Source organism: Oncorhynchus gorbuscha, linkage group LG18, assembly GCF_021184085.1.
Source record: "Oncorhynchus gorbuscha isolate QuinsamMale2020 ecotype Even-year linkage group LG18, OgorEven_v1.0, whole genome shotgun sequence".
Taxonomy (NCBI): domain Eukaryota; kingdom Metazoa; phylum Chordata; class Actinopteri; order Salmoniformes; family Salmonidae; genus Oncorhynchus; species Oncorhynchus gorbuscha.
The window spans coordinates 19,821,061-19,834,741 of NC_060190.1; the positions used below are offsets into that span (position 1 = coordinate 19,821,061).

At 40.0% G+C, this 13,681-nt stretch overlaps 1 pseudogene; it reads right to left on the reverse strand.

The window, feature by feature from the left end:
- Window positions 1–1,033: 1,033 nt before the first annotated feature.
- On the reverse strand, window positions 1,034–7,392 carry LOC124004114 (annotated as a pseudogene).
- Window positions 7,393–13,681: the final 6,289 nt, after the last annotated feature.

Genomic DNA, 13,681 nt, shown 5'->3' on the forward strand with positions numbered 1-13,681 from the left:
CTACAGGCATGCATGAAGCAAGTCCCTAACATGCAAATGCATGCACACACACACTACCTGTGAAAGGAGTCTACTGGAGGATAAATTTGACCTACAGTACTTTATGAAGCAAGTCCCTATTGATAATACTTGAGAGAGTGAGAATACAGAGTGATATAATACATACCTTAAAAGCTCAGTGATGGGCCTGGAGAAATGTAACCATTCTCAAATTCATAGACAGAGCAATGGATGTAAGGACTGACCAACAACAACATCAAAATTATAGTTTTTACCATGTTTAGATGCCATACAGTGTTTGTTACACTTACAGTACATTGTTTACAAACATTGGAGTAAAACAACATATGGGTTACGACAGTTGAACTAACTCATGAGTCATTTATAAGTTATATTCTTCAAGAATCAAGGGTTATATATCATTAATTTATATGTCCAAAAATGGACAAAGCAACTAAGGGTTTTACAACACAGCTTATGATACCCTAGCTGTGAATGTATTTTATTATAAATAAATGTAATGTGCTCTTAATCAAACAAAAATTGGAATCATGCATTGAGATCAATGTATGAATTACACAAACATATGAATTACACCCCAAGATTACACACATGTATCTCTAGCCTAGGACTATTTCCTCTTCTTACTTATATGTTGCTTAATGGTTCACAGCTGAAATTGTAGTAATACGTTTGCAGAAGAGTCCAATGTAATAACATTAAACTACTACAATCTCAAAAGAGATCATCTATTACCTGTTTTTGGAGAGTGTACCCTTGACTGGAATGTACATGTATACTTGGGGCGGCAGGTAGCCTAGTGGTTGGAGCATTAGGCCAGTGACTGAAAGGTTGCTGGATCAAATCCTCGAGCTGACAAGGTAAAAATCTGTCATTTGGCCCCTGAACAAGGCAGTTAACCCACTGTTCCCTGCTGGCTGTCATTGTAAATAATAATTTGTTCTTAACTTACTTGCCTGGTTAAATAAATGTTCAATTTAAAAAAAAAATCTAGTCATAGGTGACATCGAGCTCACCATCTTTGTAGAACTCTGTTGAAGCCCTTGCACCAGGCTTCCTTTGTTGCATTCTGGTATTCACAAGGGCCCACCTGAAAACAGTTTATTATGACAATCTCAAGCTTTACAGTGAGCTTTTCACTCATCTATTCTATGTTCTTTCCATAATTCCCAAAATTCCAAAATTTTTACAGAATTATCAGTTGGAGGATTCCCGGTTTTATGGTTGTTCCCTATGTCACGGTCGTCATAAAGAGGAGACCAAGGCACAGCGTGATAAGCGAACATAACTCTTTAATGAAGAGAAAACAGTGAACAGAACAAAACAAACGTGACGCTATATAACAAGAGTGCTGAAACAGGCAACTACACATAGACAATAACCCACCAAATACCCAATGAATATGGCTACCTAAACATGGTCCCCAATCAGAGACAATGATAAACAGCTGCCTCTGATTGAGAACCAATCCAGGCAACCATAGTGTCATGCATAGGTGTAATAGGTGGCAGGGAAGTCAGGCGCAGGAGAGTCAAATGGAGTGTAAAATGGAGTCTTTTAATAAAGTCCACGGAGTATGCACTACACTAAATGTACATAAACAAACAAACACGGGTACGAGGACCCGACGCGCACCTATACAACAATCACACTACACTGACAATAAAACAATCTCTGACAAAGACATGAGGGGAAACAGAGGGTTAAATTCACAACAGGTAATGAATGGGATTGAAAACAGGTGTGTGGGAAGACAAGACAAAACCAATGGAAAATGAAAAAAGAATCAATGATGGCTAGAAGACCGGTGACGTCGAACGCCGAGCACCGCCCGAACAAGGAGAGGCAACAACTTCGGCAGAAGTCGTGACACATAGACATATAAAAACCTAGACGAGGAAACCCATAAACATACAACAACAAAAAACTAGAACAGACAAAAACTACACAACTGGTTTCATGGTTAAAAAAACTACTGGTTTCATGGTTATTCCCTCTGTCACACCCTGACCTAACCAAATAATAAAGAAAACTAAGATAACTAAGGTCAGGGCATGACACCCTCCTGATTCCAAGAATCTTCCAACTGGGATTTCTGGAAAACCTGAGAATTTGGGGGAAAGTTACCAGAATTTTGCAACCCAAATGGTAACATATTGTATTGTACCTCTGCAGTGTAAGGATATTTCCTCTCGGACATAATCCCATGATCTGAGACGTAACTAAAACACCTCATGGCCAAGCCACCGTCACAGCCATTATTGTGATAGTCTCCACTGCAGTCCACCAGGTTCTGCTCACTCAGAGGCAACAGTGTGCCTGTCTGCTTGAACAACTGGCCCTCCAGGGCTCCGACTGCAGCAAATGCATAGCAAGATCCACAAGACCCCTAGATCAAATAAAATAGTTGTCATATCTACTATTTTGCTTTGAAGTTATTGCCTAGAAGTAAATGCATAGCAAAGTCCACAACGCCCCTGGATAAAATAAAGTTTTATTTCCCCTATTGTGCTTTGAAGTAATCCCCTAGAAGTAAGGTGGCCAGGAAAAACTCCTGTCCCTACACATCATATCAGGCCACTACCTCAACAGTTTTCTCACTTTTCTAAATGCAGAGAAAGTGTCTAATAAGTGGCACCTAGACTACCCACTCCTTTAATCCTTTCTATATCAGTGTCAATCTGTACAATACCAGAAAAATGAAGGGGAGAATTCTAACTTCCAGTTAAGCCAAATGTTTACTTAGTCATGCATGATGTCAATGGGAGACTAAAGGAAATTTAGACTTAAGTGGAATTTAGGATTCACCCAAAAGTGAAAGAGATCAAATGAAAGAGGCTGCTCTTCAACCTGGTTCTTCACTGGAGTCACATATCCATATTGACGCCAGTCCCATGTCTCAGGAGATGCTTAGAGACTGCAGTTCCACTTAGAGAGGGGGATCCCATCCAGCCTTTCTCCTCCTCAGCAGCATGAACAGTCAGCAAGGCATTGTACTCATTATTTGTCTGGGACACAGAATTAACAAAAGAATATTAGAATTGGCTGGCAAAAAATCAAATCTGTCTTTTTAGTCAGGACAACTTTAATTCTAGAAATGGATTAAATATATTTAAAATAAAAAAATAAAAAATAAATTGATTTTTTTATATTTTTTAAAATGTTAAAACAATGATTGTGTGGATATATCTGCATCTGTGGTCTGGACAAATGTGGGCAGGGAGTGTCATTCATTGCATATCTACAATGCAGCATATACAGTATTTCCCACAATATTACCTAGCCATATATGTTTTGTGAAATCTTGTGTCTTCAATGGGAGAAACAGGTAGGCCTACTATATACCACTGTAGTGATAACATTTCAAGTTGCGTTAAATCTTACAAACTCAGTTTTGGAAATACTGACTTTATGACAAAGTTATCCTACTTACACATTTTAATCCATTTTGGCAATAGTTTCTGACTATTATTGATGCCACATAGGCCTTTTTCAACCAGAGAAGTTATTTATTTGGATCAGCTCCTCTTTAATATTAAGTTGTAAAATACTGAACTTCCCCTTTATCTGAGACATAATACAACAACCTGTAAAAGCTGCTCTCTTTCCTATTTATATTTCTTAAATTCATGTTTCATGCTCATGCAATTGCTGGTCCAATTACAATTGTGGGTTGTCTTACCATGTCTCCAAACTTGTTCATTCCCAGAGTGAAGGTGTGCTTGTCCATTTCTGCCTCTAGGTTGTGTTGACAGATGAGGCCTTGGTTTGTCTCCCAGATCATCCTTCTGAAGCCCTCATCCACCTGATAAAGACAAGTCAAAGGCCCTTCAAGTTATTGATGTCACGATTAATCTCTATGGGGAAAATCTTAACACAAGGGTGATACACACATCCTAAACGTCCACTTAAGTCACATTTTCACCCAGCTAGCACACTTGGTTCCTTGGTAGTTGTGGGAATGTACATTTATGGTTTCCCATTGGTTCTGGGAATGAAGGCATACGTTTCCTGACCGGTAAAACTGAACATTTTTTTTATTATTATGAGAACAGAAGTGAACATTTAGCCTGTTATGGGAATATTAATTTATTGGTTGCAGAGAGGTTCTGAGAACATTTTACAATGGTTCCCTGAAAGTTTTCCTGGGAGATTTTATTAACGTTCTGAGAATAGAAATTCTAGGTTATTTGAATGTAATTTAATAACGTTTTGAGAACATTCTCAAAATGTTGTGAATGTTTTGAACAAAATGTAAGTTATTTCATAATTTCCTTAAAACTTTGACTGAATGTTTGAATAACACTTTTAATAACACTAGCTTAGTTTGGGTTACCTGTTTTGAACTCCAAGCCAGTGGTATAAAGAACTCAAGTAAAATACTTTAAAGTACTACTTAAGTAGTTTTTTAGGCTATCTGCACTTTACTTTACTATTTTTGACAACTTTTACTTTTACTTCACTACATTCCTAAAGAAAAGAATGTACATTTTACTCATTACATTTTGAATGGCTATCAGGACAGGAACATGTTTAAATTCATGCACTTATCAAGAGAACATCACTAGTCACCCCTTTTGCCTCTGGTCTGGCGGACTCACTAAACACAAATGCTTAGTTTGTAAATTATGTCTGAGTGTTGGAGTGTGCCCCTGGCTATCCTAAATAAAAAATAAAATAATAAATGTGTTCCTGGTTTGCTTACGAATTAACTTTCTTCTGTAGGAATTTCAATACTTCAGCATAATGTTTCCTACAGGTTTCCTCATGGCTCTATTTAAAGTAATTTTCTCAAGTTGTTCCGAGAACGTTAAGAAACAACGTTCTTCTGTGGGAATTTGAATGCTTCAGCATAACGTTTCCTACCGGTTTTCTCATGGTTCTATTAAAAGTAATGTTCTCAAATTGTTCAGAGAAAGTTAAGAAAAAACTTTGTTCTGTGGGAATTTCAGTACTTCAGCAAAACATTTTCTGCAGATTTCCTCATGTTCTCAGAACAAAATGTTCCATAAACACCACAAGACAACTGTAGTAACGTTCAAAGAACTTTCTAAGAATGTTATTTAAAAACATATACATTCCTTTCTCAGCGTCAACAAAACTCTCTTTATCCTCTATCTTGTTAAGTGTGTTAGGTGTGTTGGCTGGGGCTACTAATTGGCCACATGAACAGCTTTGTATGAACTAAAAAAACATGGCTTTCTTGCTCCATCCTGGTGGAGCAGTGGACTAATTCCATGGTTAGAGACTCGAAATCATAGGTTTGAATCACACTGATGCCGAGCCTCAATAAATAATTAATGTGTTTGCACAATTAATGCCTAAGCAAATTCATGTCCATGTGTCCTCTCTGTGCATGGAGCAGTGGTGGAAAAAATGCCATACTTGAGTAAAAGTAAAGATACCTTAAAACTTCTTAGGGCTGCAATCTCGTTAACGGGATGATGTGACAACAGCCAGTGAAAGTGCAGGGCGCCAAATTCAAAACAACATAAATCTTACAATTAAAATTCCTCAAACATACATGTATCCTATACCGTCTTAAATGTAATCTTGTTGTTAATCCCACCACAGTGTCCGAATTCAAATAGGCTTTACAGCGAAAGCACCACAAACGATTATGTTAGGTCACCGCCAAGCCACAAAAAACACAGCCATTTTTTCAGCCAAAGAGAGGAGTCACAAAAAGCACAAATAGCACAAATAAAATTAATCACTAACATTTGATGATCTTCATCATATTATACTCATAGGAATTCATGTTACACAATACATGTATGTTTTGTGTGTCAGATTTCAAAAAAACTTTACGGAAAAAGCAAACCATGCAATAATCTGAGAGTCAAAAATAAATAACATTTTCCGAAACAAAAGAAACCAGAAATCACATTATAAATATTCCCTTACCTTTGATGTTCTTCATCAGAATGCACTCCCAGGAAACCTAGTTCCACAATAAATAATTGATTTGTTCGATAATGTCCATTATTTATGTCCAAGTAGCTCCTTTTTTTAGGGCGTTAGGTACACATATCCAAACGCTTGTGCAGGTCCAGCATAACTTTGGACATAAACATCAAAATGTTATATTACAGGTCGAAGAAACCTTTCGAACTAGGTATAGAATCAATCTTTAGGGTGTTGTTATCATAAATCTTCAATTAAGTTCCACCCGGAGAATTCCTTGTCTCGAGGAAGCCATGGAACGCAGGTCGATATCATGTGAAATACGCGTGACCAGGAAATGGTTCTCTGTCAGTAACCTGACTCATTCAGCTCTTATTCAGCCCCACAAACAGTAGAAGCCTCATTCAACTAAAGAAGGTTGACATCTAGTGGAAGCCCTAGGAAATGCAACTTCATCCATATCCCATTGTGAGTTCAATAGGGCCTGGGTAGAAAATCGACCAACCTCAGATTTTTCACATCCTGTTTGGATTTCTTCTCAGGTGTTTGCCTGCCTTATGAGTTCTGTTATACTCACAGACATCATTCAAACAGTTTTAGAAACTTCAGAGTGTTTTATATCCAATACTAATAATAATATGCATATATTAGCAACTAGGACTGAGGAGCAGGCCATTTACTCTGGACACCTTTCATCCAAGCTACTCAATACTGCCCCTGCAGCCATAAGACGTTAATAGAAAATTACTCAAGAGAAAGTCACCCAGTAAAATACTACTTGAGTAAAAGTCCAAAAGTATTTGGTTTTAAATATACTTAAGTATCAAACGTACAGTATAAATCATTTCAAATTGCCTATATTAACCTTCTCTAAACTATTTGAGAACTTTCCCAATGTCAAACCAGTTGGAAAACATTCCTAGCATTCAATTAAATGTAACCATGTTTGAACTTTTAGGAAACTTTCTGTCAAGGTAATGAAATTCCAAGAAAATAAAGTTAATTTGTCAAGTTCTTTAAATGTGCCGTGAATGTTTCAAAGCCAAGCAACTATCCTGCACCATTCCCAGAACATTATGGAAAGGTGTATGTAAAATAACCATAGCACAACCACACTTTCACTAAGCTCTAAGAAACATATGGTTCTCAGAACATTATGTGCTACCAAATTCACATAGAACTGTGTGTTATAATTCTGTGTTTCTCTGTCATTGGACAAACTAATCGAATTTTAGCAACCAGGAAACCGTGGAGCGATTTCTGCATATTTCCTCTTTAAGTGAAAGTTAGTATGATCATATGATTGGCATACTGTGTTTGCCGTAGGCTCTAAGTAATCTTGGCATACTGTTTGCTGTGTTGGGTTTTCCACTCCTCCCAGATGCCATCCAGCTCAGTGCTCAGTGGTTGTTTGAAAGAGGACACCACTGCACACAATGCCATTAGTATGAGTTTCACCTGCATCCTGCACACACACACAAACACAAACACACACACACACGCACACACAGTTAGCATTTATAGCTACATTCTCTGTCAATTTGTCACGCCCTGACCTTAGTTATCAATGTTTTCTTTATTATTTTGGTTAGGTCAGGGTGTGACGGGGGTGGTTTGTGTAGTTTTTGATTGTCTAGGGTTTTTTGTATGTCTAGGTGTTTTTCTAGTCTAGATGTTTATATGTCTATGGTTGCCTAGATTGGTTCTCAATCAGAGGCAGCTGTTTATCGTTGTCTCTGATTGGGGACCATATTTAGGTAGCCATATTCCTTGGATAGTTTGTGGGTTGTTATTCTATGTTTAGTTGCCTGTTCTGCACTAGCCATATTTCTTCACTAGCCGTATTACTTCATATTGCTCAGTGTTCGTTCTTCTATTAAATAAGTATGTTCGTTTACCAAGCTGTGCCTTGGTCTCCTCTTTATGATAACCGTGACACAATTGTTAATGTGAAAAGTTGCCTGAGTAAAAAAATTAAACCTCTAATAAATACCTTGTGAAGATAGCAGAATAATGTAGGGCTGCAAAACGACATAAAGTCATTGCCTGGGTTTGAATGGTCCTGCCTCGATGTAAGGGGAAAATGAAAGCAATATAATGGTTTATATTTTTTATGCTTCCTCTTTGCTGTATCAAGCCTTCTGATATTTATGATGTGGGTGGTGTTATATAAGGATCATAGTAAACCTAGATCCTGTTTTTAAACATCTGTTATGAAAGAACAAGTTCCTCTTCATGAGAGTTAGTTTCCATCATCTCTATAAAGGTTTTTATGGTCCAGTTTGTAATATGTTCCAAAGAATATGTGTTATAATGATATAGGCATGTGCTTTAGTTATGGGAATATATATTATGGCGGTACAGTGGGGACCGAAATTATTGGCACCCTTGATAAAGACGAGCAAAAATTACTGTCGAAAATAAATCATTCTAATACTCAGCTTTATTTATTATTTTTACATATTATTTCATACTAATACAATTGCTCAGAGAAAGAGATTTTAACAATTGATATTAAAAAAAATCTAAATAAGAAAGGGGTTAACATGATTGACACCCCTGTTTTTGATACCTTTCAAAACCTCAACTTGCTAGGATAACAGCACTGATCCTCTTTCCAACACACTGGGAGGGATCTTAGACCATTTCTCCATACATAATCCTTCCAGATCCTTGGTATCCTTCGTTTGTGCTGATGGACAGCTCTCTTCAATTAAAATCACAGGTTTTCAATGGGTTTCAAGTCCAGAGACTTTTGTGGCTAAATAATCATTTCTTTGTGGATTTTGATGCATCCTTGGGGTTATTGTCATGCTGGAAGATCCACTTGCGGCCAAGTTTCATAACATCAAAGACCCACCACCATATTTTACTGTAGGTATGGGGTTATTTTCTGCTTATGCATTCTCATTTCAAAACCGGAGGGGCAGCTCCAGACTGAGGGACAGCTCCAGACTGAGGGACAGCTCCAGACTGAGGGACAGCTCCAGACTGAGGGACAGCTCCGGAATGAAGGGCAGCTCCGGACTGGACTGAGGGACAGCTCCAGACTGAGGGACAGCTCCAGACTGAGGGACAGCTCCGGAATGAAGGGCAGCTCCGGACTGAGGGACAGCTCCAGACTGAGGGACAGCTCCGGAATGAAGGGCAGCTCCGGACTGACTGACGGCTCAGGCAGCTCCTGGCTGGCTGACTGCTCTGGCAGCTCCTGGCTGGCTGACGGCTCTGCAGCTCCTGGCTGGCTGACGGCTCTGGTAGCTCCTGGCTGGCTGACAGCTCTGGCAGCTCCTGGCTGACTGACGGCTCAGGACAGACGGGAGACTCTAGCGGCTCAGGACAGATGGGAGTCTCTAGCGGCTCAGGACAGACGGGAGACTCTGGCAGCTCAGGACAGACGGGAGACTCTAGCGGCTCAGGACAGACGGGAGACTCTAGCGGCTCAGGACAGACGGGAGACCCTTACCTGGTTGAATGCTCCCTGTAGCCAGGCCAGTGATGCGAGGTGGAATAGCCCTCGATGCCCACTCTAGCCCGGCCGATAGGAGGAGCTGGAATGTACCGCTCCGGGCTATCCACACGCACCGGGGACACAGTGCGGTGCCTGCCCGGTACAACGCCCTCTCTCTCCACGGTAAGCATGGGGAGCTGGCGCAGGTCTCCTACCTGACTTCACCACACTCCCCATGTGCCCACCCTCAATCATTTTTGGGGGCTGCCACTCGGGCTTCCAGACACGCCGCCGTGCTGCCTCCTCATCCTCCAGCTCTGCTTTGGGATGGCGATATTCCCCTGGCTGTGCCCAGGGTCCTTTGCCGTCCAGAATCTCCTCCCAGAAGTCCTTTGATTGCTGCTGCTGTCCGTTACCACGCTGCTTGGTCCATTGTTGGTGGGTTATTCTGTCACGATCGTCGTATGGAGTAGACCAAAGCGCAGCGTGGTTAGAATACATTCTTCTTAATTTAATGAAGAACACGAAGAACACTTAAACAAAAACAACAAAACGAATAAGACGAATGTGACCGCTATATAAACAATGTGCTAACGTGCAACATAACATAGACAGTAACCCACGAAATACCCAAAAAAGATGGCTGCCTAAATATGGTTCGCAATCAGAGACAACGATAAACACCTGCATCTAATAGAGAACCAGTCTAGGCAACCATAGACCAACATAAACACCTAGATAAAACCAACCCCATAAATCTACAAAAAACCCAAGACAGTACAAACACCCTAGAATGAGACAAAAACACACATATCACCCATGTCACACGCTGATCTAACTAAAATCATAAAGAAAACAAAGAATACTAAGGTCAGGGCGTGACAAAGGTCAATCATCTTCATGCCCTGATCTATTTCACCTGTCTTTGTGATTGTCTCCACCTACCTCCAGGTGTCACCATTTCTCCCCATGTCCCCGGTGTATTTATCCCTGTGTTTCCTGTCTCTATGTGTCAGTTTGTCTTGTTTTGCCAAGTCAACCAACGGTTTTACTAGCGCCTATTTTTCCCAGGCTCTGTTTTTTCCGAGCACTCCTGGTTTTGACCCTTGCCTGTCCTGATGCCGTATCCCACCCGCCTGACCACTCTGCCTGTTCTGACCTTACGCATGCCTATTGCCTTGTTCTGTTTGGACTCTGATCTGGTTTATGGATCTGAATATCGCCTGTCCCCGACCTGCCTTTTGCCTACCCCTTTTGTTATAATAAATATCAGAGCTCAACCATGTGTCCGTATTTGGGTCTCGCCTTGTTCCCTTGTAATCATTTATCAATTCATGTCAATAAATTTGACATCTACCTTTTTGAGAAATGTTTGTATTACGTGTCAAACAAAATATTTTTCTGAATTGAATTAGAAGAAAATAATATAATTTTACAAATTGTTTTGGTGTACAATATAGCTCAGAATGTTTTATTATTTTATACTTCTTTGTAACCGACTGTATGTTCCCTTAAAGCACAAGCACAATGCAATCATATATTTGGCAGCCTGTACATACAGTTGATTTTACATATTTGGTATTCACTCAAAAATTGGCACACAAATGACCACATGGTGGTGCTAGCAAGGGAACAACAAAATCAAAATGTATTTGTCACATACAACAGGTGTCGACCTTAAAGTGAAATGCTTACTTACAAGCCCTTAACCAACAATGCAGTTTTAAGAAAATGCCTAAAAAAATGTAGGTGTTAAGAATAACAAATAACTAAAGAGCAGCAGTAAATAACAATAGCGGGGCTATATACAGGGGTTACCGGTAAAGAGTCAATGTGCGGGTGCACCGGTTAGTCGAGGTACTTGAGGTAATACAGTTGAAGTCGGAAGTTTACATACACTTAGGTTGGAGTCATTAAAACTTGTTTTTCAACCACTCCACGAATGCCAAACTATAGTTTTGGCCCCAAAATGTATTTTTCCAACAATTGTTTACAGACAGATTATTTCACTTATAATTCACTGTATCACAATTCCAGTGGGTCAGACGTTTACATACACTAAATTGACTGTGCCTTTAAACAGCTTGGAAAATTCCAGAAAATGATTGCATGGCTTTAGAAGCTTCTGATAGGCTAATTGACATTTAAGTCAATTGGAGGTGTGCCTGTGGATGTATTTCAAGGCCTACCTTCAAACTCAGTGCCTCTTCGCTTGACATCATGGGAAAATCAAAATAAATCAGCCAAGACCTCAGAAAAAAAGTTGGAGACCTCCACAAGTCTGGTTCATCCTTGGGAGCAATTTCCAAATGCCTGAAGGTACCACGTTCATCTGTACAAACAGTAGAATGCAAGTATAAAAACCATGGGATCACGCAGCCGTCCTACCGCTCCGAAAGGAGACGCGTTCTGTCTCCTAGAGATGAATGTACATTGGTGTGAAAAGTGCAAATCAATCCCAGAACAACAGCAAAGTACCTTGTGAAGAAACAGGTGAGGAAACAGGTACAAAACTATCTGTATCCACAGTAAAACGAGTCCTAATATCGACATAACCTGTAAGGCCACTCAGCAAGTAAGAAGCCACTGCTCCAAAACTGCCATAACAATGACAGACTATGGTTTGCAACTGCACATGGGGACAAAGATCGTACTTCTTGGAGATATGTCCTCCGGACTGATGAAACAAAAATAGAACTGTTTGGCCATAATGACCATCGTCATGTTTAGAGGAAAAAGGGGAACGCTTGCAAGCCGAAGAACACCATCCCAACTGTGAAGCACGAGGGTGGCTGCATCATGTTGTGGGGGTGCTTTGCTGCAGGAGGGACTGGTGCATTTCACAACATAGATGGCATCATGAGGAAGGAAAATTATGTGGATACATTGAAGAAACATCTCAAGACATCAGTCAGGAAGTTCAAGCTTGGTCGCAAATGGGTCTTCCAAATGGACAATGACCCCAATCATACTCCCAGAGTTGTGGTAAAATGGCTTAATGACAACAAAGTCAAGGTTTTGGAGTGGCCATCACAACGCCCTGACCTCAATCCCAAAGAAAATGTGTGGGCAGAACTGAAAAAGTCGAGAGAGTGGCGGCACCAAAGATCAATCTAAAAGAGCAGCTTGAAACGAAAAGGGAAAAGATTCATTGCATATTCCTTGGCTGTCGATGAGAGCACCGACATTTCTGACATTGCCCATGGATGTGTAAATGAGATGGAGCTGCCTTGGGAAAAACTCACAAACCGACGGAGCACCTGCACACAGGAGCGGACTGGCGGCGGAAGAAACGGGAAAAGATGCAAGTCTGAGCAAAACTGAGCTGACAGCTTATCATTGTATCATACTTTTGAAAATGGAGCAGCAAGGAGGCCTACAAACCTGGCTCAGTTACACCAGCTCTGTCAGGAGGAATGGGCCAAAATTCACCCAACTTATTTTGGGAAGCTTGTGGAAGGCTAGCCAAAACGTTTGACCCACGTGAATCAATTTAAAGGTAATGCTACCAAATACTAATCGAGTGTATGTAAACTTCTGACTCACTGGGAATGTGAAATAGAAATTAAAGCTGAAATAAATAATTCTTTCTACTATTATTCTGACATTTCACATTCTTAAAATAAAGTGGTGATTCTAACTGACCTAAAACATGGAATTTTTACTCTGATTAAATGTCAGGAATTGTGAAAAATTAAGTTTAAATGTATTTGTCTAAGGTGTAAACTTCCGACTTCAACTGTATGTAATCATGTAGTAACCAAAAAACTGTTAAATCAAAATATATTTTTAATTTGAGATTCTTCAAAGCCACCCTTTGCCTTGATGACAGCTTTGCACACTCTTGGCATTCTCTCAATGTTAGCACATGGGGATTTTTATTTTTTCAATGAAAGATTCTGAAATCACATATTTAGAGTTTTTACAGTTAACTTAACGTGGAATGCATTTAAATTAACAGGTATGCCTTGTTAAAAGTTCTGTTGTGGAATGTCTGTGTGTCCTTTTCTGGCTGTGCCGGGTGGAGATTACAACAGAACATGGCCAATATGTTCAAATGTTCATAGATGGCCAGCATTGTCAAATAATAATCACAGGTGTTTTCGAGGATGCAACAGGTCAGCACCTCAGGAGTAAATGTCAGTTGGCTTTTCATAGCCAATCATTCAGAGTATCTCTACCCCTCCTGCTGTCTCTGGAGTTGAAAACAGCAGGTCTGGGACAGGTAGCAAGTCTGGTGAACAGGACAGGGTTCCATAGCCACAGGCAGAACAGTTGAAACCGACCAGCCTTTCAAAGCATTTC